Genomic DNA, 27,868 nt, shown 5'->3' with positions numbered 1-27,868 from the left:
TCTTTTTTCTCTTTCTGACTTACTTCACTAAGCATAGTACCCTCCAGTTCCATCCATGTTGTTGCAAATAGCAAAATTCCATTCCTTTTTATGGTAATATTCCATTGTATATATTACCACATCTTTTTCCATTCATCTGTTGATGGACGCTTAAGTTGCTTCCATATGTTGGCTATTGTAAATAGTGCTGTTATGAACACTGGGGTGCAGATATCTTTTTGAATTAGTGTTTTTGTTTTCTTTGGATATATACCCAGGAGTGGAGTTGCTGGATCATATGGTAGTTCTATTTTAATTTTTTGAGGAACCTCCATATTGTTTTCCATAACGGCTGCACCAATTTACATTTCTACCAAAAGTTTACTAGGGTTCCCTTTTCTCCATATCCTCGCCAACATATATTGGGTGGGCCAAAATGTTCGTTTTTTCCCATAAGATGGCTCTAGTAGCACTTAGTTATCTTTAACTTCATTCGAAACAGTTTTGTTAGATGGTATGTGATAGCTGTCATATCAGCATGCATTTAAAAAAAGACTTCTAAATTGGTGAATTTTGTTAGCCATTTTAATATTGAAGATGGAAGAAAAAAAAGCAACATTTTTGGCATATTATGCTTTATTATTTCAAGAAAGGTAAAAATGCAATTGAAATGCACAAAAAGTTTTGTGCAGTGTATGGAGAAGGTGCTGTGACTGATCAAATGTGTCAAAAGTGGTTTGCGAAGTTTCGTGCTGGAGATTTCTCGCTGGACAATGCTCCACCATCTGGTAGACCAGTTGAAGTTGATAGCGATCAAATCGAAACAATAATTGAGAAAAATCAACATTATACTACAGGGGAGATAGCCTACATACTCAAAATATCCAAATCAAGCGTAGGAAATCATTTGCAGCAGCTTGGCTATGTTCATTGCTTTGATGTTTGGGTTCCACATAAGTTAAGCAAAAAAACCTTTCTTGACCATATTTCCGCATGCGATTCTCTCCTGAAATGTAATGAAAATGTTCTGTTTTTAAAACAAATTGTGATGGGCGATGAAAAGTGGATACTGTACAACAAAGTGGAATGGAAGAGAGCGTGGGGCAAGCGAAATGAACCACCACCAACCACCCGAAAGGCTGGTCTTCATCCAAAGAAGGAGAAGCTATGTATATGGTGGGATTGGAAAGGAGTCATCTATTATGAGCTCCTTCCAGAAAACCAAACGATTAATTCCAACAAGTACTGCTCCCAGTTAGACCAACTGAAAGTGGCACTTGATGAAAAGCATCCAGAATTAGTCAACAGAAAACGCATAGTCTTCCAACAGGATAACACAAGACCGCATGTTTCTTTGATGAACAGGCAATAACTGTTAACAGCTTGGCTGGGAAGTTCTGATTCATCCACCGTATTCACCAGACATTGTACCTTTGGATTTCCATTTATTTCAGTCTTTACAAAATTTTCTTAATGGAAAAAATTTCAATTCCTTGGAAGACTGTAAAAGGAACCTGGAACATTTCTTTGCTCAAAAGGATAAAAAGTTTTGGGAAGATGGAATTATAAAGTTGCCTGAAAAATGGCAGAATGTAGTGGAACAAAAGGGTGAATACATTGTTCAATAAAGTTCTTGGTGAAAATGAAAAATGTGTATTTTATTTTTACTTAAAAAACCAGGGCATTTTTGGCCCACCCAATATTATTGTCTTTTAGATGATAGCCGTTCTGACAAGTGTGAGGTGATACCTCATTGTGGTTTTGATTTGCATTTCTCTGATGATTAGTGACGCTGAGCATCTTTTCCTGTGCCTGTTGGCCATTTGTATGTCTTCTTTGGAAAAATGTCTGTTCAGTTCTTCTGCCCATTTTATAATTGGGTTTTTTTTGATATTGAGTTGTACGAGCTGTTTATATGTTTTGGGTTATTAAACTTATCAGACTTATCATTTGAAAATACTTTCTCCCTTTCAGTAGGTTGTCTTTTTGTTTTGCTGATGGTTTTCTTTGCTGTGCAAAAGCTTTTAAGTTTAATTAGGTCCCATTTGTTTATTTTTGCTTTTGTTTCTTTTGCCATAGTAGACTGATCAAAAAAAATGTTGGTATGATTTATGTCAAAGAGTGTTCTGTTTACATTCTCTGCTAGGCGTTTCATGGTTTTATGGTCTTACATTTAGGTCTTTAATTCATTTGAGTTAATTTTTGCATATGGTTTGAGAAAATGTTCTAATTTCATTCTTTTGCATGTAGCTGTCCAGTTTTCCCAGCACCACTTATAGAAGAGACTCTGTTTTCCCCATTGTATATCCTTGCTTCCTTTAAGATTAATTGATCACTGTGTGTGGGTTTATTTCTGGGCTCTTTACTCTGTTCCATTGATATGTTTTGTGCCAGCACCATGCTGTTTTGATGGTATAGTCTGTAGTTTTGTAGTATAGTCTGAAGTCAGTGAGTGTTATAGCTCCAGCCGTGTTCTTTTTTTTCCACTCAAGTTTGCTTTGGCAATTTGAAGTCTTTTATGTTTCTATACAAATTTCAGAGTTATTTGTTCAGTTTCTGTGAAAAATATCATGGGTATTTTTTTTAAGATCTTTATTGGAGTATAATTGCTTTACAATGGTGTGTTAGTTTCTGCTTTATAACAAAGTGAATCAGTTATACATATACATACGTTCCCATATCTCTTCCCTCTTGCATCTCCCTCCTTCCCACCCTCCCTATCCCACCCCTCTAGGTGGTCACAAAGCACTGAGCTGATCTCCCTGTGCTATGCGGCTACTTCCCACTAGCTGTTTTACGTTTGGTAGTGTATATATGTCCATGCCACTCTCTCACTTTGTCACTGCTTACCCATCCCCCTCCCCATATCCTCAAGTCCATTCTTTAGTAGATCTGTGTCTTTATTCCTGTCTTACCCCTAGGTTCTTCATGACCTTTTTTTTTTCTTTCTTAGATTCCATATATCTGTGTTAGCATACGGTATTTGTTTTTCTCTTTCTGACTTACTTCACTCTCTATGACAGACTCTAGGTCCATCCACCTCACTACAAATATCTAAATTTCATTTCTTTTTATGGCTGAATAATATTCCATTGTATATATGTGCCACATCTTCTTCAACCATTCATCCGATGATGGACACTTAGGTTGCTTCCATGTCCTGGCTATTGTAAATAGAGCTGCAATGAACATTTTGGTACATGACTCTCTGAATTATGGTTTTCTCATACTATATGTCCAGTAGTGGGATTGCTGGGTCGTATGCTAGTTCTACTTTTAGTTTTTTAAGGAACCTCCATACTGTTCTCCGTAATGGCTGTATCAGTTTACATTCCCACCAACAGTGCAAGAGGGTTCCCTTTTCTCCACATCCTCTCCAGCATTTATTGTTTGTAGATTTTTTGATGATGGCCATTCGGACCAGTGTGAGATGATATCTCATTGTAGTTTTGATTTGCATTTCTCTAATGATTAATGATGTTGAGCATTCTTTCATGTGTTTGTTGGCAATCTGTATATCTTCTTTGGAGAAATGTCTATTTAGGTCTTCTGCCCAGTTTTGGATTGGGTTGTTTGTTGTTTTTGATATTGAGATGTATGAGCTGCTTGTAAATCTTGGAGATTAATCCTTTCTCAGTTGCTTCATTTGCAAATATTTTCTCCCATTCTGAGGGTTGTCTTTTGGTCTTGTTTATGGTTTCCTCTGCTGTGCAAAAGCTTTTAAGTTTCATTAGGTCCCATTTGTTTATTTTTGTTTTTATTTCCATTTCTCTAGGAGGTGGGTCAAAAAGGATCTTGCTGTGATTTATGTCATAGAGTGTTCTGCCTATGTTTTCCTCTAAGAGGTTGATAGTGTCTGGCCTTATATTTAGGTCTTTAATCCATTTGAGTTTATTTTTGTGTATGGTGTTAGGGAGTGTTCTAATTTCATACTTTTACATGTACCTGTCCAGTTTTCCCAGCACCACTTATTGAAGAGGCTGTCTTTTCTCCACTGCATATTCTTGCCTCCTTTATCAAAGATAAGGTGACCATATGTGCCTGGGTTTATCTCTGGGCTTTCTATCCTGTTCCATTGATCTATATTTCTGTTTTTGTGCCAGTACCATACTGTCTTGATTACTGTAGCTTTGTAGTATAGTCTGAAGTCAGGGAGCCTGATTCCTCCAGCTCTGTTTTTCTTTCTCAAGATTGCTTTGGCTATTCGGGGTCTTTTGTGTTTCCATACAAATTGTGAAATTTTTTGTTCTAGTTCTGTGAAATATGCCAGTGGTAGTTTGATAGGGATTGCACTGAATCTGTAGATTGCTTTGGGTAGTAGAGTCATTTTCAGAATGTTGATTCTTCCAATCCAAGAACATGGTATATCTCTCCATCTATTTGTATCATCTTTAATTTCTTTCCTCAGTGTCTTATAATTTTCTGCATACAGGTCTTTTGTCTCCTTAGGTAGATTTATTCCTAGATATTTTATTCTTTTTGTTGCAATATCATGGGTATTTTGATAGAGATTTCATAAATCTGTAGATCTGTCGTAATATGGACATCTTAACAATATTCTTCCAGTCCATGAACATGGGATATCTTTTCATTTCTTTGTATCATCTTCAATTTCTTTCATCAGTGTCTTATGGTTTTACGAGTATAGATCTTTCACTTCCTTGATTATGTTTGTTCCTATGTATTTTATTCTTTTTGATGTGATTTTAAACAGGATTTTTTTTCTAGCTTTCTCTTTCTGATAATTCATTATTAGTATAGAAAAGCAACAGATTTCTTTATATTAATCTCATATTGTGCAGCTTTACTGAATTATTTTATTAGTTTTAATAGTTTTTTTTTGTAGAGACTTCAAAGTTTTCTATGTATACATCATGTCATCTGCAAATAGTGAGAGTTTTACTTCTTCTCTTCTAATTTGGTTGCCTTTTATTTCTTTTCCTTGCGTGATTTCTGTGTCTAGGGCTTCCCATAGTATGTTAAATAGAAGTGGTGAAAGTGGGCACCCTTGTCTTCTTCTGAATTTAGAAAAAACTTTCAGCTTTTTACTGAAAGTATAAAGTATATTTTTTGCTGAGTATAATGTTAGCTGTGGGTTTATCAGAAATGCCTTTACTATGTTGAGGTATGTTCCCTATATATCAACTTTGATGAGAGTTTTTATCACTACTGGATGTTGAATTTTGTCAAGTGCTTTTTTTGTATATTGAGATTATTGTGTTTTTTTTTCCTTTCTTTTTTAAATGTGGTTTATCACATTGATTGATTTGCAGATATTGAACCATCCTTGTATCCACTGAATAAATCCCACTTGGTCATGGTGTATGATCCTTTTTATATATTGTTGAATTCAGTTTGCTAATATTGTGTTGAGGATTTTTGCATTTATATTCATCAGTGATATTGACCTATTTTTTTCCCTCAGTTCAGTCAGCATTCTTATTACTATTGCTTTGAACTCTCTACCTGGTAAATTATTTACCTCTGTTTCATTAGGGTTTTTTTTTTCTTGTTCTTTGTTTGAAACATTCTTTTGTCTTTTCATTTTGTTTAACTTTCTCTCTCTTTCTATGGAATTAGGTGAAACAGTTGCCTGTCCTGGCTTGAAGGTGTGTCCTTATCTGGGAGTATCCTTGTGCAGTTTGCATGTGCCTGGTGGCTTTGGTGAGAGAGTTGCATCTAAGGTAAGCACAAACCATATCTTCCCCTGGTGTGTACTGGTCAGAACTGCCTTGTTGGAAGGTAGAGCTGGAGTTGGTGGGGCTAGAGCCAGAGCCTGGTGTAAACAGGGGTTTCTCTTATGCTCAGTGGTTGTCACTGCCTCCTGGGGGTGGCTTCAGGGCTGGAGGACCTGGAGCAGGAGCCTTCAGAGTGTTGGGTTTCTTGTGTATGGGGTGGCATTCTCAGCCTTGGTTTGGGGTGTGGCTAGGGCCTGAGGGCTTGAGGCTGCACTTCTGTGCTGGTTTCACTTTTTCCTTGGTGTGTGTGCTTTTTCCCAGCCTTAGTTAGAGGCTGCTTCAGGGATGGAGGTGTTGGTGCCACACTACTGAGCTGGTTTCCTCACAGCTGTATGCAAGGACGTACCTTCAAGTGGCACATCTCCCCCACTGGAACTAGCCCCTGCTCTCTTCTGAGTGTGCACAGGAATGTGTGCTCCTGTGATAGAGGTCTCTGCCCTGGAGCTATTCTTGCTCTCTCTTGAGTGTGTCACCAACACTCCTTCTGGCAGTGGCTGCCTCCTCTGTGGTCACAGGCAGGGCTAAACTTGCTCCATTCCCTCCAAGTATGCTCACTTTTATTGGCAATAGCAGCCTCTGCCTTAGTGGGGAGCAGCACTAGAGCAAGAGGGGCTGGAGCTGGAGCCCAGTATAGGCTGAGGGTACACTGGGTGATCCTAACAAGCCAGCAAGAGCCCCAGGTGGTCTTTGTTCTGCTGCTCCTCTGCTGTGACTGGGAGTAAGCACATCTGTGTGTGTGCTCTTTAAGAACAGATTCTCAGTTTCTTACAGCCCTCTGGTAAGCCCCATTTGTTTTCAAACCAGCCTGGGGGCTCATCTTCCCAGTGTTGGACCCCACGGCTGTGGTGTCTAATAGGTGGCTTGAACCCCTAGCTCCCCAGGGAAGATCCCTGAGCCTGTGATATTCCCCTCCTCTTCTGTGTCCCCCACTAGGGGTGTGGGTCCTGACCAGATCACTTCTCCTCCCTTCATACCAAACTCAGTGTGTTGATCTTTCTTTATATCCTTGGTTGTCCTGCTAGTCCCCAGGTTGATTTCAGCGAGAGATATTCTATGTGTAGCTGCAGTTTTGATGTGTTCATGAGGGGAGACGAACCCAGTGTCATCTTGATCCCACCTCCTACCTGTGAACTATTTCTGATGTCAGCTTCTGTGGGTTTATAGAGCATGCAGTCATCAGTCTGTTTACCTACATTAAAAAATCTACACAATTAACTTCTACTGATTAGTTGAAAAGGATGGATGGGAACTCACACCATTCCCTGGAGGTACCCCTCTCTTCCTTTCCTGTGTTCAGGAGGTATATTTGAGTCCTATTGGGTTTTCTCTTTTTCCTTCTTAGTGTTCTAAAGCTCTTTCTGCTCTTTAGTCCCTCCAGCTGGCAAATCTCTATGATAGATTTCTTTCTATGATCACTTTACATTTGCTTTACATGGAAATCTCCATCTTGGAGTGAAATACTTAGGAACTCTGAATGTGCTTGCTGTAGGGAAAGACAAAGTTTGTGGAAGCATATCACAGGGAGTGTGTTATGAGGGCCAGGTGAATGTCAATTAAAATTTGCTACAGAGCTGCTGATTTCAGAAAATGATTTTCAGTTGCAGAGATCTGTTGATATTTACAGATGACACCTAGCAGTTACCAAGATTAATTCTTAATCCCTTGCACTTCAAAGCTTTTTCTTAGTCACTGAACCTCAATCCTATTCCTTTGCACAAAGGTTCACACAAAAAGCATATTGCCATAGAATGATAGATTAGCTCACACGGGGCAAGCATTGTGTTCCATCTGTGTGGTTTAGTACCCAGCATACAGTTGCACCAGGTGAGAACTGAGTTAGTGCTCTTTGAACAGATGTGAGGACAAGAAAACCTGTTTACTACCTCCAGAGTCCCTGGGACTTTGACAAGCTAGACTAGTAAACAGCAATACAGTTAAAAAAAAAAGTTATCATTTAGCTCTCAGCTAGAGAGGCTTCCCCCTTTTGTATTTTATTTTATTTTTTAAAAAATTCATCTTTATTTTTGGTTCAGAAATTCACTTCAAAGACCACTGCTGTGTAAGATCTCCTGGGTTCTTGGTTTGCTGTCTCTAATCCAGGGAGGGAAGTTGCAGGCTTCTATTCTGTTTTCCTTTAAATCCTAGAGAAAACAATAAAATACATTGTCTCTGCCTTAAAAAAAAAAATTCACAGTCTAATTTAGATGCAGACATGCAGTTTTAATGGGAAGTCAAGATGCAATTGTCGTGGGAACTCAGGAAAATCAGCTCCTGAATCTGCCTTGGGGTTTATAGAGAAGGTAATGTTTCATAAGACACTTGAAGGAAGAGTGCAAATTTGTAAGCAGAGGAAGAAAAGGTAGAAGGATATCCAGGCAGAGGGTTGATATTTCAGGCATGTAAAGGGTGTGGTGAAAGGAGCAGTGTGTATTTTAGTGATGTTAGAGAACAAAGTGTGAGGGATACCTATTGGGTGGGTGGCTGGGGAGACATCAAGTCATGGTGGGAATCTTATGTCATTAGAAGATGTATTTGTGTCCTCCAGTGGGCAGTGGAATCTAACTGAAGGGTTTTGAGGAAAAGAATGATGTTATCAGATTTATATTCAAGAAAGAGCACATTTACAGTTGTGTAAAATTTGTTTTAGAAAGAGCAGTTAAGCCAGAGGTAGGGAAGTTATTGTATTATTTTTGATGAAATATAATAAGCCAGGGTAGTGGTTACGGAAATGGAGAGAGAAAAAATCAACAAATTCAATGACAAAATCTACATATTTAGAGTATGTGGTGATGGATACATAAGCAACCACATCCAGCTCCTGAAGTGGGGCCATGAAGAGGGTTATTGCAGAAGTCACTGGAGGATTATTGGTTCCTCATTGCTTCTGCTTCTGTGTGTTTGGCCTGGGCTCGCTGTTGGTCTGCATGGCCCATCGTCAAGAAGAGGTGGACGTGAGGCAGGAAAAGCAAGGGCAAACTGGAACTCATTGACACTCCTGTGTCCATCCTTCACTGCCTCAAACTGTACTCAGAGAATATTTTTCTCGTGAATTTTTGTAGAGGAATTATGAGAGGATGAACTAAAATTTTCTAAGTGATGAGGAGAAAACTATGGTAGAAGGACTAACAGTGAGAATTGGGTTTAGTTAAATATAATTTATGGAAAAAAATAGACACACTAAAAAAGGTACCAATACTACTAATGAACACAATTTCTAATAAATATATAATAGTCATGACTACTAAGCCCTAAATAATATAGACTCAACATTCATAAAGGAAATGTTAGGGAAATTATAAGGTGAAATAGAAACACTATAGTCATAGAACTAAATCACTTTTCTCAGTCCATAACAAATCAAGAGGACAAAAAATCAAGTGGACAAAAAGGATATGAAAAATATAAGGACAAGATATATTAAGGTAGATTTATTTGATACATATTAAATTTTGTACCTTAAAAAAGATAATATGCCTTCTTTTCAACTGCCAGTGGGATAGTCACAAGGAATGACCATATCATATACCACAAAGGAAACTTCAATAACGATAATAAAATAAAATAGTATAGACAAAATTGTGTGATATAAATACAATAAAATGGAACTTAATAAAATTAGAGAATCGAAAAGTCCCACCTTACAGAAATTTAGACATTTTCTCTTAAATAATTAATAAACATGAAGTAGCAGAGTATATTTGTAATGAAAACACTATATAATAGCACAGAGGTTTATGAGTAAAAGCAAGGTCAGAGGACAAATCATTATGCACTTATATTAATGAATAAGAAAGAATGATAATAAATGAATTAAACACGTAACTAAAGGAGTTTCACAAAAAGACTGAAAGGAAAACAGAAATAAGAAATTAATAAGGTGAAGTCAAAATCAATAAGATAAACAGCTAAAAATGGTAAAGCTGTATATGTATCCAAGAGCTGGGTTTTGAACAAGAAATGATATGAGATTAATGTCAGTTAACTAGGCCAGAAAAAAGTGAGAATGTACAAATATACTAAATAAGAAATGAGAGAGAAAATAACATCAATGGCAGATGAAATGAATCATAGAAGGCTAATTTTCTAAACCCCATGGAAATACATTTGAAATAATTTGAAATGGATAGTCTTCCAGGAAAATTAAATTTACCAAAACAGATTCCAGAAAGGGGAGAAAAGTTGAAAGAATAATTAGCATAGAAGAAATAAGTTGTCAAAGAGTTGATGCTCTAAAAAGGACTGTGTCCAGACAGTTACACAGGGGAAAAATCCAATGCTATTTAAATTGCTCCAGAGCCAAATGATGAAGAAAAGCTTATAAATCTATCCTATGAAATACTAGGCATAACATTGTTACTAAAGTCCAACAAAAAGTACCACAAAAGACAATATACAAGACAATATTGGTATAAAAATTCTAAATACATTACTAACAAAGATAAACCAGTAGTCAGTAAAAAGAGGTCATTCTAAGAATGTGAGAATGGTTCTAATGAAAAAATTGCATCAATATGCTTCATCATAGTAAGAGATCTAAGATGAATCTTATCAATTTCCAATTTTGAAATTTTTGAAAAAGCAATGGAAGAATTAAAGGTAAGCCAGTTATAAAAGACCATGTATTGTAGGCTTCTATTTATAGGAAATATCCAGAACAGACAGATCTATAGAAATGAAAGTAGATTATGGTGGTTTCCTAGGATGGGGGAAGGGACTGGGGTGGAGAGTGGCAACTAATGTGTCTGGAGTTTCCTTTTGGGGTGATGAATATTAGATTCTAAAATTAGATTCTAAAACTAGATTGTAGTGATCGTTGTACAATTCTGTAAAAGCCATTGAATTGAATGGTATATGAATTGTATACCAATAAAGCTGTTAAAGAGGTCAGTGTACATTCTTAAAACTCTAAGTAAAATATTCTTAACTTGATAAAAATATATTTGGCTCAACCCCAAAGTTAACATCAATCTTGTTGAGGGAAGCGATAGTTTTTTTCCTATAGACACTTGGAACAAGTTAAGGATTTCCATTATTAGCACTACCCACACTCTTTAGAGATACCAGCCACTACAATTAGAAAAAAGACAGAAATTAGAGGCATAACATTTGAAAACATTATCACTATTTATATCTGCTATTATAGTATACATGGAAAATATAAAACAAGTCAAGAGAAAAATTGTAAACACAATAATAAAATTCAGGACAATAGCTTTCTTATTTGCAAATTACACCCACTTAGCATACTTAGTTGAGCAGTCACTATTTCTGGAACCTAAGGAACCTAAGTTCCTTAACATCTTTGCACCTCATTTTCCTCTCAAAAGAAATAATGTTTAGCTTAAAGAGTTTTTCTAATTTCTAAATGTAGTAATGATTCATTCAACACTGGTGCTCTGCCTTGCCCTTCATCTAAGAATAGCATGTATTGCAATGTCTCTCTGAATTGGTTTGCATGTGGAGATAGAGGGAGTGCAAACTGATAAACCAAATTACGTGGAGATTTCTCTTCCATTTCTTCCCTAGAGTCAGTGATGACCATGTACCATCTCCTAGGATAGGAAATGAGCTTCATTTTAGTGCCAACTTCAATCTGTTAACGGTGCAAGTCTGGGTGGTTATGTTGAGAATAATTGTGAGGTTACCTGTGGACTAGGTGGGAAAAAATCAATTGTGAGTGACTTTCTAAGAAGAGGGCATGGCTGCAGAGGTATCATGTACTTATGGGACCAGATTGCACCAGAATATGTATCACTGGTTTCTCCTCTTCTGCATTTTCATCACTATAATTTTAGCTAGAATTCTTACATTATTAGAATCTAAAACTACAAATACTATGGCTTAAATGCATACTTAGTACTTACTTACTGTCTATAAATAGCAGATATTTGTTTTTATTTAAATGACAGTCAAGATTTATTAGGCATATAATCAAGGGTATCTTTTCCACCTGGCAGTCAAGATATCAGAAAATTCCTCCTATTAGTTATTCTTTTATACGTGGATATCAGGGACTCCTGTTAAAAATGAAAATAGGGGGACTTCCCTGGTGGCACAGTGGTTGACAATCCGCCTGCCAATGCAGGAGACACGGGTACCATCCATGTTCCGGGAAGATCCCACATGCTGCGGAGCAACTAAGCCCGTGGGCCACAACTACTGAGGCTGCACTCTAGAGCCCACAAGCCACAACTACTGAGCCCACGTGCCACAGCTACTGAAGCCCACACTCCAAGAGCCCATGCTTCACAACAAGAGAAGCCACCACAATGTGAAACCCACACACCCCAACGAAGAGTAGCCCCTGCTCGCCGCAACTAGAGAAAGTCTGCTCACAGCAATGAAGACCCAATGCAGCCAAAAAATAAATAAAATTTAAAAAAATGAAAATAGGTTAACTGGGAATGAATCTACTCAGTCATCATCACTTATTAACAATTTAGACAGCTTATCAGTTTATTTCTTAGCAAACTCTTGGTGTTAAAGGTCACAGAAATTGTAAACATTGAAGAGGGGAGAAGAAAGAATTGTCTGAATCTGCACTGTCCATTAGAAATATAATACAAGCCATATATGTTAATTTGAAAATTTCCAGTAACCAACAAGTAAAGAAAAACAGATAAAATTATTTTTAATATATTTTCTTTAACCAATGTATTGAAAATATTATCACTTCAAGAATCAATAAAAAATTACTAAGGAAAAAGATTTATTAATCATAAAAGCAAATGTTTCAAAGGCAAAATTCAGGATAGTACCTGTTATATTGAATAGTAACTCTTGGTTCTCTCTCTCTCTTTTTCTCCACCCTCCCATCATCTTTACAATCGTACTATTATTCCATCAGATTTTGGAGATAGTATTTTTAAATTGAATTTAACTTTCTATTAAAGTCATGAAATCACTAGAATAGTATTATTAGATATAGTATAAACATATTTTCTAAATGTTTGCTTCTAACATGTTATGTTTCTAACATCAGTGCAGAAAATATACTTTAAAAAAACCCAGATATACCAGAACCTTTACTGCTAAATAAATATCATCCTTTACATTAGTCATATTAGAATGTTAATAGCTTATTCCATTGATATTGCTATTGTTTGAGTCATTTTCTGAGATCTTACCTTGTACTTACCATGCCTGTGGCATTTTCTTTTGAATATATTGAATATTGATGAATTTTTGTCCTCCCATGGTGGATTATGTGTGCGGAAATAGCTAGAAGTAATTTAGAGACAACTCTTAGGGGAAAATTGTATGTTCAATTTGAATTATATTGCTTTAAATTTATTTATATTGCATTAAAAGGGAAAATTAAGGTTGTGAAGTAGTAAAATTGGCTTTTCAGTATGTGTCTTATTTACTGTTTTCTGAAAGCATTTGTATACAAAAGAAAAAAAAATCCAAAATGCTTTGAATGATTACACCGTTATCAGAATAGGGTCCCCTTGCCCCAGTAGATTTATGATGAGTCATTTTGGTCCCTTATCTTGCTTTCGAAACCTGAATCAGCTTCAGACCAGCAGAAATAGATTTATCCAAGTTTCTCATGCAGAGAGTTTCTTGATATACTGAGTGGATTGTGGTGTAATGGGCTGAAGTCTAACAAATGTGAATTTCAATCCTGACATTGCTTCTGTGTAACATTTAAGGTAATCTCAGGCAGCTTTGATGTTATCATCTGTGAAATGGGAATTATAAAATATAGCAAGTGGTTAGGATACGTGAGACAGTATGCAAAGTATCAAGACAGCACATAACATACAAGTGCTTACAAAGTGTTCAGTTCCTGGCTCCTTTTAAATCAGGTTTGGAATATGATGGGATATAATGACATAATAATGATGATATTTTCTAGTTTTTTATTCTACCAAGGAATCCAGTAGAATAGACTATAGGAGAATAGGACTAAAATCTAGACCTTTATGAATAGACAACCATCAGTTTGTGAATATTTTCTATGCTACGGTCACTCTTCTTTCTGGATATCTGTTCTACATTTAGCCTAAGACTTGAGTTAATAGGTGATCCTGAACCAGTCAGCTTGAAGAAAGACTCACTGAGGGCTGTTCACACCTAAACCTCGACTCAGGGAGATGACATCCTCAGAGATCCAGGGGCAAAGAGCTCGAGGGGCCAGCATTAGACCTTATACTTTTGGTCTTATAATTAAGTTTGTAACAATCAGTACTGACCAAAGACTTCAACACTGAGTACTGGTGATATAATGAAGGCTAATAATTCTCAGGACAGCCGTTTCCAAAATGGCTTAAGATAAGTACATACTATAAAGGCAGAATTATAGAAATGGTTATGAGACTTCACTCACGCAGGGATAGAAGGGATTTGATTTGGGTTTTGCTTTGTTCTAGATGTGGTTTTGTGAATAGGAATCAACTGGTGCCTCTCAGAGTCTGATTTTTCTCATTTTTCTTTGAATGTGTAAAAACTTTAATATGGTTTGGTATTTAGGAGACACTACTGTTGTCTATTAGGTATGCATTTCAGAAACTTTATTTTATACTTAGACATCTCAAATGTTTCCCCCCTTAAAACAAAAGGTATGTTTTTCTTCCAGTATACTGGTCCTTTGGTTAGATCTAGATAGAAAGAAAGATACTGATTTCCATTGGAAGGTCCTCATTTCTGCTGGTGAATTTGCTGGTAGTTTTAAGAAGTTGGATTTTCCACATGGTATGAATTCCTGAGACTCCAGTTTCTAGTGGTGGAATCGATTTTCTTCCTAGAGGCTGCTGTGTGGAGCTGGCTGTAGTGCGTGCCAACGAATTATGGAAGACAGAATAATGCTCCATTATCATAAGAGGTAAATAACTGGATAGAAAGTCCCTTTTAAAGACTCTAACAAAAAGCTACGCTAGAGCCTTGTTATCCATTTGAGTGCAGCTTAGGGGGTCTTTGAACCCAAGACAGAAAATATAATCAAAATTTTCTCTAAAAAAAATCAGAGCTAAGCCATTAGAATTACTCAAAGGTTATCCATTGAGATACTACATTTCTTGAAATATTGCCCTCTTCTCTTTCCCATTTATTAGGCATTACTTCACAGAATTCAACTCAGCCTAAATGTTTTCAGTGAAAATAAATGCTATTTAAAAAGACAAGTCAGAAGTAAAATCAGAATCAAAATATTATACAGTTTTGTATATCCACACCTTAGGTTAACCATAATAAAGGGCCAATATGCCTTTAATCCTGTAGCAGTGCTCCCTTGAGGGCAGCTCCCCAATTTCTTCACTTAAGGTTTTGCAATACCAAGAATGTTTTAGTGCAGAATTGCTCAAATTGTTGTCTATGGACCATCTGCTACAAAATCCCCAGGGTGCTAATAAAAAGGATTGGTTCTTGGGACTTTCTTTCACACCTATGATTTAGAAAATCTAGAGGGCATATCCTTAATCAATTTTAATTCTGGAAATAGCACTCATTGGATTAGAAGAAGGAGTTCTTATCATCAAGGTAGTAAAATTGAATGTAAAAACTTGACACAACTGAAGATTTTTTGCTGATTAATGTGTTAATTTATTCAGTAATCACATATTGAGTGCCCATGATGAACCAGACAGTAAGAATAAAGAGATAAATATGAAAGTGAACCTACCACTTAAGAATGAACAGTTAGTTTGTGGGGAGACAGATGACTAAACATATAATTATAATACAGTGTGATAATCCTGAACCAGGAGGTATAGCCACCATTATGAAGGATGAAAGAGGGAGTGACTTAATGCTTGGTGGGGTTGGGAAAGGCTTCACCACTGGAGGACCAAGAAAGGGTTTGCTCATCAGTCACTGTGGGAAAATTGTACTGAGCAGAGGTTTAATGTATGGAAGAGACTTAGGTGTACCAGGCAAATTTTGGTTCATTGAGATAGTATAGAGCCAGTTCCAGGGGAAGGGTGAGGAATCAATTAAGATATGGTTGCCTTTTGGGGGAAGATTTCCAAGCTACTCTAAAATTTTTAAACAAAGTCATACCATGATGAAAATATTATCTAGAGATTGTTCTAGGGGTTATGGGTAAAACAGGCTAAATTAGAAATGAGACTTAGAGATAAACCAAGAGACATTTTTGCACCAGGCATATAGAGATCTAAGTGAGGAGCTGTGCAAATGAAAATTAGAGGTTAAACAGAAGTGACGTTTTAGAGCATGAAACATTAGCATTTGATAGAACTATTCTGACCTAACACTCATTCATGAAGTTATGCACTTTTCTATATTCATGGCTCAAGACTCAATCATTTTAAAAGTGTGATTTCTTCCCTTTTTGTGTATTTTGACCGTGGCAAACACATAATCCTTCTCTGATGTAGTGATTTATTTACATATTATAATTTATTAATACCTCCCCAATATGTATCATATATGGAAATATCCTACCATTAAGTTTGCTGATAATACCATAAGGGATTTAGGAAAAATGTATTCTACTGGTAATTATTTTGTGTCCTATAACTTCATTAAATTCTTCATCTAGACTTCAGGAAGATATATGTGCTGTATTAATGGCCTATTGCCTAGTAACAAGAGTTTTGAAATGAAGGATGAAATTACCCAGAAGCAATCTGTATGAATGATGGGCAAAGTGAGATAATGAAAATACAGTGTGGGGGGCCTCCTTGATACCATATATCAGTTGAGGATGTACAAATTAATTTAACTATTAAATATTTGGAACTCAAATCTTTCATAAAGAATTTCTTTCCAGTTAACATTGGTAGAATAACAGTAACCTAGTATTCCTTACTAAAGAGACACTGTATTAGAATGACACTATTTTTGATGTAGATGTGAACTGCATGGATGTGAAATTCTCTAGAGACTCTAGAATAGAAATGTCCTGCAGGCCAAATCTGGCCTAGTGCCTGTTTTTTTAAACAAAGTTTTATTGGAACACAGTCACCTTCATTCATTTATGTATCAACTGGCTAACTTTGTGCTGTAACAGCATGGTGAATAGTTGCAACAGAGACTTTATGGCCCACCAAACCTAAACTATTTACCACGTGGCCTTTAACTGGCCCCTGCTTAAGAAAAAAAAGTTTGCTGACCCATGCTCTGGAAAGAAAAATAATTATATTAGGGGAGCACAGAGGAGGAGGTCATTCTCTTCTACTGCCCTTGAAGTTCTGCTTTTGATTCTCCGCATTCCTAGATAGGAAATTACACATTATATCCTTCCCTCATGTCCTTCCTACCTATAGGCATTAGGAGTGGGTCAGTTGTCATTAAATTAGCTCCCTGACCTCAACTCCTTTCCTATCACTCTTGCCTTGTACTCTGAGCCACACAAGCCCCCTTGCTGTTCCTTAAAAACACCGTTTTTATACTCACTTCAGGATTTTTCAACAGCCCAGAATGCTCTTCCGTTATGTCTTCATGTAGATAGTTCCCTATCCTTCAGTTGCCCCCTTAAATGTCATATGTCCAGAGAGGACTTTCCTGACCACCCTATTTACCTTATGGTCCTTATTCCCCATCACTTTTAACTCATTCCTCTCTTTTATTTTTTCATTGAGTGAATCACCATCTGTAATTAAGTCTGCTTTTTCACTTATTTATTGCCTATTTCCTCCACTAGACTGTCAGCTGCAACACCCAGAGCAGTGTTTGGCACATAAAAGGCCTCAGTATTTGTTGACACTGGTGTTGAAATGATCTCCTAGGAGGTAAAGTTGACACTGTAATGTCAAGAGACAGCAATATAGCCTAGATCTAGATTCAGAAATTTATTTATCCTTGTGCAAATTAATGTGTGAAAAGGTTCATAATTTCACAGACACCTAAGGCCTAATTTTACTTACAAAATACCCTAGGGAACCTCAATAAGCTTCCCACTAAGAAATGACTATCCTAGTATAGTTTTTTGAAAGTCTTAACATTCTATTTTATAAGCAAATACTCTATACCTTCTTCAGCTCCAAGTTCTTATCTGATGCCTGGGTAATTTTAGAAGCCATTTTTAGGTATGTCAGTTTTCAGCTATAACATTAACCTGAGGGTAAGAGAGCAGCTAAATAACAAGTGAACAGCCCCCTCGATTATGACTAACTTTGTATATTGGTCTCATCATTTATACGTGCAAGAACACACACATTGGAAATGCTAGTGGAAGCTAAACTACCTCCTTTTTAATCAGTGGTGTCCTAACTGGGTTTCAGAGTAACCCTCCCTAGGAAAGAGAGCTCAGTTATATTTGCTGCTTTCATTTTCAGATAAATTCCATGTACTGTGACATACTGTTCTCATTAGCTAAGCAAATTAGGTTACAAAATCTAGGTGGGCAACTCTTAGTGTCAAAGAAACAGCTATTTGACTCCAATTAAAGAGATAAGGCTTGGCAAAGCTCTAGTGCTTTCATGAATTTGACAAGATAGTTTTGGATATGGTCAAAGTTATTAACATGGTTGAACAGTTATGTTATACCACAGAATCAGCAAAGGAAAAACGATTGTCAGCTAGCTTCACTTGCTCAAGATACTTGAAATGGAGTGCAGGTTACAAAGCATGTACTCTAACAAATTTGAACTTTGTCAGTGTTCCATATACCTAATTCAGGACAAAACAGTGTTGTTTATGTAGTGTGTTGACTTATGAGACATCTGGGGACTCTGTGAACTTAAGTGCATGGCCTGAGTCACTCTTTAATTAGTAAGATGCTGGAGTGCTATTTAGTAAATTACTCCTACAGTGCAGTAAATGACCCCCTGCTCTCTGAAGAAAAGAAAAAAACAAAACTCTGCATCCTTGTGTACTTAATTTAGACCTAATTTATTATCAGAATTCATTTTAGCAATAAAAAATAGAGTACATTCTTTCATTTAAAGCTGAAACTGTGGTGTGTTTTGTTTTGACTGGCATCAACTAGATTTACAATTCTGTCTACATAGTTCAGCTCAGTTTGCATGACCCCTAGTGCCAAATCTGTGACACCATTTTTAGTTTATGGTTCAGATGTATTGGATTATTTGGTGTTAATTACATGTTTCTTTTAAGACACCTCTTTTAATTTTGCTAATCTTTTTTTATGCACTAAGTTGTGCCCCTACACCCAGTACATGTGTCAAAAGTATGAGTACCCAATGTAAATAATTAAGTTTAAATGAGGTAATAAGGGTGGGGGCCCCTAAGCCACTAGGACAGGTATCCTTAGAAGAGAATTAGAGATTATCTCTTTCTGGATGTGCACAGAGGAGGGGCTGTGTGAGGATACAGTGAGAAGATGCTGTCCGCAAACCATAAAGAGGGGCCTCTCCAAAAACCAATCCTGCTAGCACCTGATCTCAGACTTCTAGCTTCGAACTGTGACTTCTTGCAGTGACCCTAAAAGGCCTCCTTGAAATCTTTGTCTTAATGCTGTGCTTTTTATTACAGAGAAAACAAATGAAAACAATGACCTTTAAAATATATATTTTTCTGTCTGCTGATAGTCTTTCACTGCCAGCTACCCTGTTTGTATCAGTAAAACCTGATGATCCAAAAAAAAAAAGAAAAACAAAAGCAAAAAACCCCTTGAAGATCGATTTCCTTGGGACTCTAAGGTTTATATCTTCTACCAAAAGATTCCTTGAGATTTATTGAACTCAAATAAGACTTTGCTAGAAGACACAGAACTAAAATGACATATCCATGGTACGCCCTGGGAACAGTAGTCGTTCAAGATAAAATCTTCTGGGAACTCACAGATACGAAGGTTATGACACTTTTGACTGTTATTATGCAAAGGTTTTTAAGGCAGCCTTTCTGGCTAATGAGAAATGCTCTAAGTCGTACCTACTTCATTATCCAACATGAATTCCCTTCAGGACATTTTTAATCGGTACTTTTATGTCAAGTGTTGTCATGTATTTAATTTGTTTCTCTGGTAATATAATAAATGTGTGTAGCGCTCATAGTTAAAAAGTTTCCTCATATAGGTTATTTTATTTTGGAAACTCACATGTATTACAGTATTTGAAAAATCTACACCCTTAATGGATTATTTAAACACTTTTCTGCAAACAAAAATTTAGTAAGCTTCAGATGAATTTATCAATACATTTAACAGTCTTGACCTACTATATGGCTCCTGTGCTCAATAAAAAGGCAATTCATATTCTTTTCAAGAACATACGGAAAATTTACCAAATCTGATCAAAGAATAAGCAAAAAGGAAGTTTCAACAAATTCCCCTGAAACAGTTAACATGCAGAACAACATACCTGTTAGGATAATAGAAATCTCTTTACAGTCCCCATATCATGTGAACCAAGGGGAACACAAAAAATTGTATATAACCTATAAAATGAGACAGTAAGTTCTATAACCTCAATTTTCGTATGAGCTTGGAAATGAATGAACACCAAAGGATCCATCTTGGAGCCTTCTTGGAGTGGAGTCTTGGGGGATTTCATAGAGGAGTGGAAAGAACAGTTCCCAGCATTGATGAACTAACTGCCTGAGGAGAGGGTCCCTCTCAGAAGGGAAATACTCAGAACAGGTCTGGTCAGAGCATGGGCTACATGGAAATCAAAATGAGGGGCCTTGGCAGATAAGTGGCATCAGAGGTGAAGTATTGGGAAGGCCCCACTTTTGGGGAGAGAAGGGAACTTAGAAGAAGGAATGTCCTTTACAGGCTTAGTGCAAAGGTAAAGGAAGTATCAACTGGTGGAAGATTCCTAAGAAACCAGCTAGCATCACAGAATTGGATCTCCTTCCCTTCAAAGTTTGTGCCACTTAAATCAGGTATAATTTACACGAGGGAAAAAAGTTACTCTGATTACATGTTAAAGTTTGATAAAATTTTACAAACATACACGGTTTACAAATGTGACCACGATCACAATCAAGATATAGATTTACATCAGCCCCAAATTTCCCTTGTGTCCCTTTGTAGTCAGTTCCCTTTCCTAGATCCTGGAAACCACTTATCTCTTTTCTGTTCCCATAATTTTACCCTTCCCAGCATATCATATAAATAGATCATATGTACCTTTTTGAATGTGGCAGAATGCTTTCACATAACATGACGATTTGGAGATTCATCCATATTGTAGCATGTGTCTGTATATTAAAAAAAATTGCTGAACAGTAATCCATTGTATTTATACCACACCTTGTTCATCTATTCACAGATGATGGGCATTGGGTTGTTTTTAGTTTAGATGACTGAATGAATTACTATAAAAAATTACATAAAGTTTTTGGTATGGGCAGGTATCTTTATTATTTATTTATTTGGGGTAAGTACTTAGGTAAGTGTGAATGGGCCACAGGGTGTCCAGAGATTTGGCCAAACATTATTCTGGATGTTTCTGTGAGGGTGTTCTTGGATGAGATTAACTTTTTCTTTTAACGTCTTTATTGGAGTATAATTGCTTTACAATGGTGTGTTAGTTTCTGCTTTATAGCAAAGTGAATCAAATATACATATACATATATCCCCATATCTCCTGCCTCTTGCATCTCCCTCCCACCCTAATTCCACCCCTCTAGGTGGTCACAAAGCACCGAGCTGATCACTCTGTGCTCTGCTGCTGCTTCTCACTATCTATTTTACATTTGGTAGTGTATATATGTCAATGCCACTCTCTCACTTCGTCCCAGCTTACCCTTCCCACTCCCCGTGTCCTTAAGTCCATTCTCTACATCTGCATCTTTATTCCTGTCCTGCCCCTAGATTCTTCAGAACCTTTTTTTTTTTTTAGATTCCATATATATGTGTTAGCATATGGTATTTGGTTTTCACTTACTGACTTACTTCACTCTGTATGACAGACTCTAGGTCCATCCACCTCAATACAAATAACTCAATTTCGTTTCTTTTTATGGCTGAGTAATATTCCATTGTATATATGTGCCACATCTTCTTTATCCATTCATCTGTCGGTGGACACTTAGGTTGCTTCCATTTCCTGGCTATTGTAAATAGAGCTGCAATGAACATTGTGGTGGTACATGACTCTCTGAATTATGGTTTTCTCAGGGTATATGCCCAGTGGTGGGATTGCTGGGTCGTATGGTAGTTCTATTTTTAGTTTTTAAGGAACCTCCATACTTTTCTGAATAGTGGCTGTATCAATTTACATTCCCACAAACAGTGCAAGAAGGTTCCCTTTTCTCCACCCCCTCTCCAGCATTTACTGTATTTACTGTAAAAAAAATTTACTGTAGATTTTTTGATGATGGCCATTCTGACTGGTGTGAGGTGATACCTTATTGTAGTTTTGATTTGCATTTCTCTAATGATTAGTGATGTTGAGCATCCTTTCATGTGTTTGTCGGCAGGCTGTATATCTTCTTTGGAGAAATGTCTGTTTAGATCTGCGCATTTTTTGATTGGGTTGTTTGTTTTATCAATATTGAGCTGCATGAGCTGCTTGTATATTTTGGAGATTAATCCTTTCTCAGTTGCTTCATTTGCAAATAGTTTCTCCCATTCTGAGGGTTGTCTTTTCATCTTGTTTATGGTTTCCTTTGCTGTGCAAAAGCTTTTAAATTTCATTAGATCCCATTTATTTTTGTTTTTATTTCCATTTCTCTAGGAGGTGGGTCAAAAAGGACCTTGCTGTGATTTATGTCATAAAGTGTTCGGCCTATGTTTTCCTCTAAGAGTTTGATAGTGTCTGGCCTTACATTTAGGTCTTTAATCCATTTTGAGTTTGTTTTTGTCCGTGGTGTTAGGGAGTGTTCTAATTTCACTCTCTTACATGTAGCTGTCTAGTTTTCCCAAGACCACTTATTGAAGTGACTGTCCTTTCTCCATTGTATATTCTTGCCTCCTTTATCAAATATAAGGTGACCATATGTGGGTGGGTTTATCTCTGGGCTTTCTATCCTGTTCCATTGATCTTTCTGTTTTTGTGCCAGTACCATACTGTCTTGATTACTGTAGCTTTGTAGTATAGTCTGAAGTCAGGGATCTTGATTCCTCCAGCTCCATTTTTCATTCTCCAGATTGCTTTGGCTATTCGGGGTCTTTTGTGTTTCCATACAAATTGTGAAATTTTTTGTTCTAGTTCTGTGAAATATGCCAGTGGTAGTTTGATAGGGATTGCACTGAATCTGTAGATTGCTTTGGGTAGTATACTCATTTTCACAATGTGGATTCTTCGAATCCAAGAAGATGGTATATCTCTCCATGTATTTGTATCATCTTTAATTTCTTTCATCAGTGTCTTATAATTTTCTGCATACAGGTCTTTTGTCTCCTTAGGTAGCTTTATTCCTAGATATTTTATTCTTTTTGTTGCAGTGGTAAATGGGAGTGTTTTCTTGATTTCACTTTCAGATTTTTCATCATTAGTGTATAGGAATGCCAGAGATTTCTGTGCATTAATTTTGTATCCTGCTACTTTACCAAATTGATTGATTAGCTCTAGTAGTTTTCTGGTAGCATCTTTAGGATTCCCTATGTATAGTACCATGTCATCTGCAAACAGTGACAGTTTTACTTCTTCTTTTCCGATTTGGATTTCTTTTATTTCTTTTTCTTCTCTGATTGCTGTGGCTGAAACTTCCAAAACTTTGTGGAATAATAGTGGTGAGAGTGGACGACCTTGTCTTGTTCCTGATCTTAGAGGAAATGGTTTCCGTTTTTCAGCATTGAGAATGATGTTGGCTGTGGGTTTGTCATATATGGCCTTTATTATGTTGAGGTAAGTTCCCTCTGTTTACTTTCTGGAGGGTTTTTATCATAAATTGGTGTTGAATTTTTTCAAAAGCTTTTTCTGCGTCAGTTGAGATGATCATATGGTTTTTCTTCTTCAACTGGTTAATATAGTTTATCACATTGATTTGTGTACATTGAAGAATCCTTGCATTCCTGGGATAAACCCCACTTGATCATGCTGTATGATCCTTTTAATGTGCTGTTAGATTCTGTTTGCTAGTATTTTGTTGAGGATTTTTGCATGTATGTTTATCAGTGATATTGGCCTGTAGTTTTCGTTCTTTGTGGCATCTTTGTCTGGTTTTGATGTCAGGGGATGGTGGCCTCAGAGAATGAGTTTGAGAGTGTTGCTCCTGCTATATTTTGGAAGAGTTTGATAAGGGTAGGTGTTAGCTCTTCCCTAAATGTTTGATAGATTGTGCCTGTGAAGACATCTTTTCCTGGGCTTTTGTTTGTTGTAAGATTTTAATCACAGTTTCAATTTCAGTGCTTGTGATCGGTCTGTTTACATTTTCTTTTTTTTCCTGGTTCAGTGTCAGAAGGTTGTGCTTTTCTAAGAATGTGTCCATTTCTTCCAGGTTGTCCATTTTATTGGCATAGAGTTGCTTGTAGTAATCTCTCATGATTCTTTGTATTTCTGAAGTGTCAGTTGTTACTTCCTCTTTTTCATTTCTGAGTCTGTTGATTTGAGTCTGCTCCCATTTTTTCTTGATGAGTCTGGCTAATGGTTTATCAATTTTGTTTCTTCTCAAAGAACCAGCTTTTAGTTTTATTGATCTTTGCTATCGTTTCCATCATTTCTTTTTCATTTATTTCTGATTTGATCTTTATTATTTCTTTCCTTCTGATAACTTTGGGGCTCTTTTGTTCTTCTTTGTCTAATTATTTAGGTGTAAGGTTAGGTTGTTTATTGAGATGTTTCCTGTTTCTTGAGGGAGGATTGTATTGCTATAAACTTCCCTCTTACAACTGCTTTTGCTGCCTCCCATAGGTTTTGGGTTGTCGTGTTTTCATTGTCATTTGTTTCTAGGTATTTTTTGATTTCCTCTTTGATTTCTTCAGTGATTTCTTGGTTATTTAGTAGTGTATTGTTTAGCCCCCATGTGTTTGTATTTTTTACAGATTTTTTCCTGTAATTGATATCTAGTCTCATAGCGTTGTGGTCGGAAAAGATACTTGATACGATTTCAATTTTCTTAAATTTACCAAGGCTTGATTTGTGACTCAAGATATAATCTATCCTGGAGAACGTTCCATGAGCACTTGAGAAGAAAGTGTATTCTGTTTTTTTGGATGGAATGTCCTATAAATATCAATTAAGTCCATGTTTTTAATGTGTCATTTAAAGCTTGTGTTTCCTTATTTATTTTCATTTTGGATGATCTGTCCATTGGTGAAAGTGGGGTGTTAAAGTCCCCTACTATGATTGTGTTACTGTCGATTTCCCCTTTTGTGGCTGTTAGTATTTGCCTTATGTATTGAGGTGCTCCTGTGTTGAGTGCATAAATATTTACAATTGTTATATCTCTTGGATTGATCCCTTGATCATTGTGGAGTATCCTTCTTTGTCTCTTGAAATAGTCTCTGTTTTAAAGTCTACTTTGTCTGATATGAGAATTGCTACACCAGCTTTCTTTTGATTTGCATGGAATATCTTTTTCCACCCCCTCACTTTCAGTCTGTATATGTCCCTAGGTCTGAAGTCGGTCTCTTGTAGGCAGCATATATATATGGGTCTTGTTTTTGTATCCATTCAGCCAGTCTGTGTCTTTTGGTTGGAGCGTTTAATCCATTTATATTTAAGGTAATTATCGATATGTATGTTCCTATTACCAATTTCTTAATTGTTTTGGGTTTTTTTTTTTTGGTAGGTCTTTAACTTCTCTTTTGTTTCCTGCCTAGAGAAGTTCCTTTAGCTTTTGTTGTAAAGCTGGTTTGGTGGTGCTGAATTCTCTTAGCTTTTGCTTGTCTGTAAAGGTTTTAATTTCTCCATCGAATCTGAATGAGATCCTTGCTTGGTAGAATAATCTTGGTTGTAGCTTTTTCCCTTTCATCACTTTAAATATGTCTTGCCACTGCCTTCTGGCTTGCAGACTTTCTGCTGAAAGATCAGCTGTTAACCTTATGGGGATTCCCTTGTATGTTATTTGTTGTTTTTCCTTTGCTGCTTTTACTGTTTTTTCTTTGTATTCAATTTTTGATAGTTTGAATAATATGTGTCTTTGTGTGTTTATCCTTGGATTTATCCTGTATTGAACTCTCTGTGCTTCCTTGACTTGATTGACTATTTCCTCTCCCTTATTAGGGAAGTTTTCAACTATAATCTGTCCAAATATTTTCTCAGTCCATTTCTTTTTCTCTTCTTCTTCTGCGATGCCTATAATTCGAATTTTGGTGCATTTAATGTTGTCGCAGAAGTCTCTGAGACTGTCCTCAGTTCTTTTTATTCTTTTTCCTTTATTCTGCTCTGCAGTAGTTATTTCCACTATTTTTTCTTCCAGGTCATTTATCCGTTCTTCTGCCTCAGTTATTCTGCTATTGATTCCTTCTAGAGAATTTTTAATTTGTTTTATTGTGTTGTTCATCATTGTTTGTTTGCTCGTTAGTTCTTCTAGGTTCTTGTTAAACGTTTCTTGTATCTTCTCCATTTTATTTCCAAGATTTTGGATCATCTTTACTATCATTACTCTGAATTCATTTTCAGGTAGACTGCCTATTTCCTCTTCATTTGTTTGGTCTGGTGAGTTTTTACCTTGCTCCTTCATCTGCTACGTGTTTCTCTGTGTTCTCATTTTACTTAACTTACTGTGTTTGGGGTCTCCTTTTCACAGGCTGCAGGTTTGTAGTTCCTGTTGTTTCTGGTGTCTGCCCCCAGTGGCTAAGGTTGGTTCAGTGGGTCATGTAGGCTTCCTGGTGGTGGGGACTGCTGCCTGTGTTCTGGTGGATGAGGCTGGATCTTGTCTTTCTGGTGGGCAGGTCCACGTCTGGTGGTGTGTTTTGGGGTGTCTGTGGCCTTATTATGATTTTAGGCAGCCTCTCTGCTAATGGGTGGGGTTGTGTTCCTGTCCTGCTAGTTGTTTGGCATAGGGTTGCCAGCACTGTAGCTTGCTGGTCGTTGAGTGAAGCTGGGTCTTGGTGTTAAGATGGAGATCTCTGGGAGAATTTTGCCGTTTGATATTACGGGGAACTGGGAGTTCTCTTGTGGACCAGTGTCCTGAAGTTGGCTCTCCCACCTCAGAGGCACAGCACTGACTCCTGGCTGGAGCACCAAGAGCCTTTCATCCACATGGCTAAATGGTAGGTGTACAGAAGCATAGAAATGAGTTTGTCACTGTAGGGCAGGCTGGAATAGTTGAGAAATGCTTGGATAAATTAGCAGGCGGCCACTGGCCCCAGGAAGTTCCCCTCCGGCTCCCCACGCCCCCGACTCCGCTGCCCTTCCACGGTGGTGCATGGGGTGCACACCGAGCCCTGCTTCTGACACAGAGCGATCGCAGACTCGGGTAGCGCGGTGGCCTCAAAAGGCACGACTGTCCCCGCCGCCACCACCAGGCAGCCCCGGTCCTCTGAGGGTCACCTGCACAGGCTCCGCCTGGCACAGCGCATGGCACCTGCGGGCCCTCGGGCCCCACTGGCAGCAGTGATGCAGGGATGAGGACGGGCTGTGAGTGGCAGAGAGGTTGTCGGGGTGCCTGGTCCCACGGAAATGAGTCTTTGTGCGCCCCTCTCTGGCACACCCTCCCCTGGCACCCTGAATTGCTTTTAACAGGCAATTTTTAAATTCCTCTCCCTATTCCATCGCTTACCTGCTGCTGTCATGGGCATTGGAACCCCAAAGCAAGATGAGATTCAGAAAATAAAGTTACAGTTTTTAAACATGGATTTCTGACCTTAAAATATGACTACTGTTATATGGTAATTAATTCTTTCAAGAAAACTGTCTTCTAGTTTTGTAGGGGAAAGACTATCAAGAATACTCATTATATTTACATCTTTAACTCTGTTCTGGGCAACTGGTTGAGGCTGCTTCAAACTGGCAATGTTCATAGTATTTTCTTTAAAACCCATGCCGAGGGTACTGTCAATGTAACCTAGTGCATTTCTTTCCTCATATGACATTTGGTCTATAATTTGGTAGACAGCGTTTTCACATTCTTAAATGTGAAAATTTGTCTATGGTGTTTAAACCCGTAAATATCAGGGTACTTGTCCAAACTGTATTGTTTAGTTTTTGTTTACTAATAAATCTGATATTATACGTAATCTTTGCTATGAATATTAAAAAATCTTTAAAAAATGTCAGAAGTTCAATCTGCATCACTTGTTTTGTGTTAGATGCATTCAAGACACTTTTCAAACCTTTATGGAGTATAGCAGAGGAACACAGAGCCCCGGTTCCATGGGCTTAAGATTACTGAGGAACAGGGTAGATGTATGTCCCAGCCTCCCTCCTAGGTCTGTTTCTTGATGTCTATAC

The sequence above is a fragment of the Delphinus delphis genome, chromosome 13 (genome assembly GCF_949987515.2).
Source record: "Delphinus delphis chromosome 13, mDelDel1.2, whole genome shotgun sequence".
NCBI lineage: Eukaryota > Metazoa > Chordata > Mammalia > Artiodactyla > Delphinidae > Delphinus > Delphinus delphis.
The sequence above is the reverse complement of the archived record's forward strand: the minus strand, read 5'-3'. Positions refer to the sequence as shown.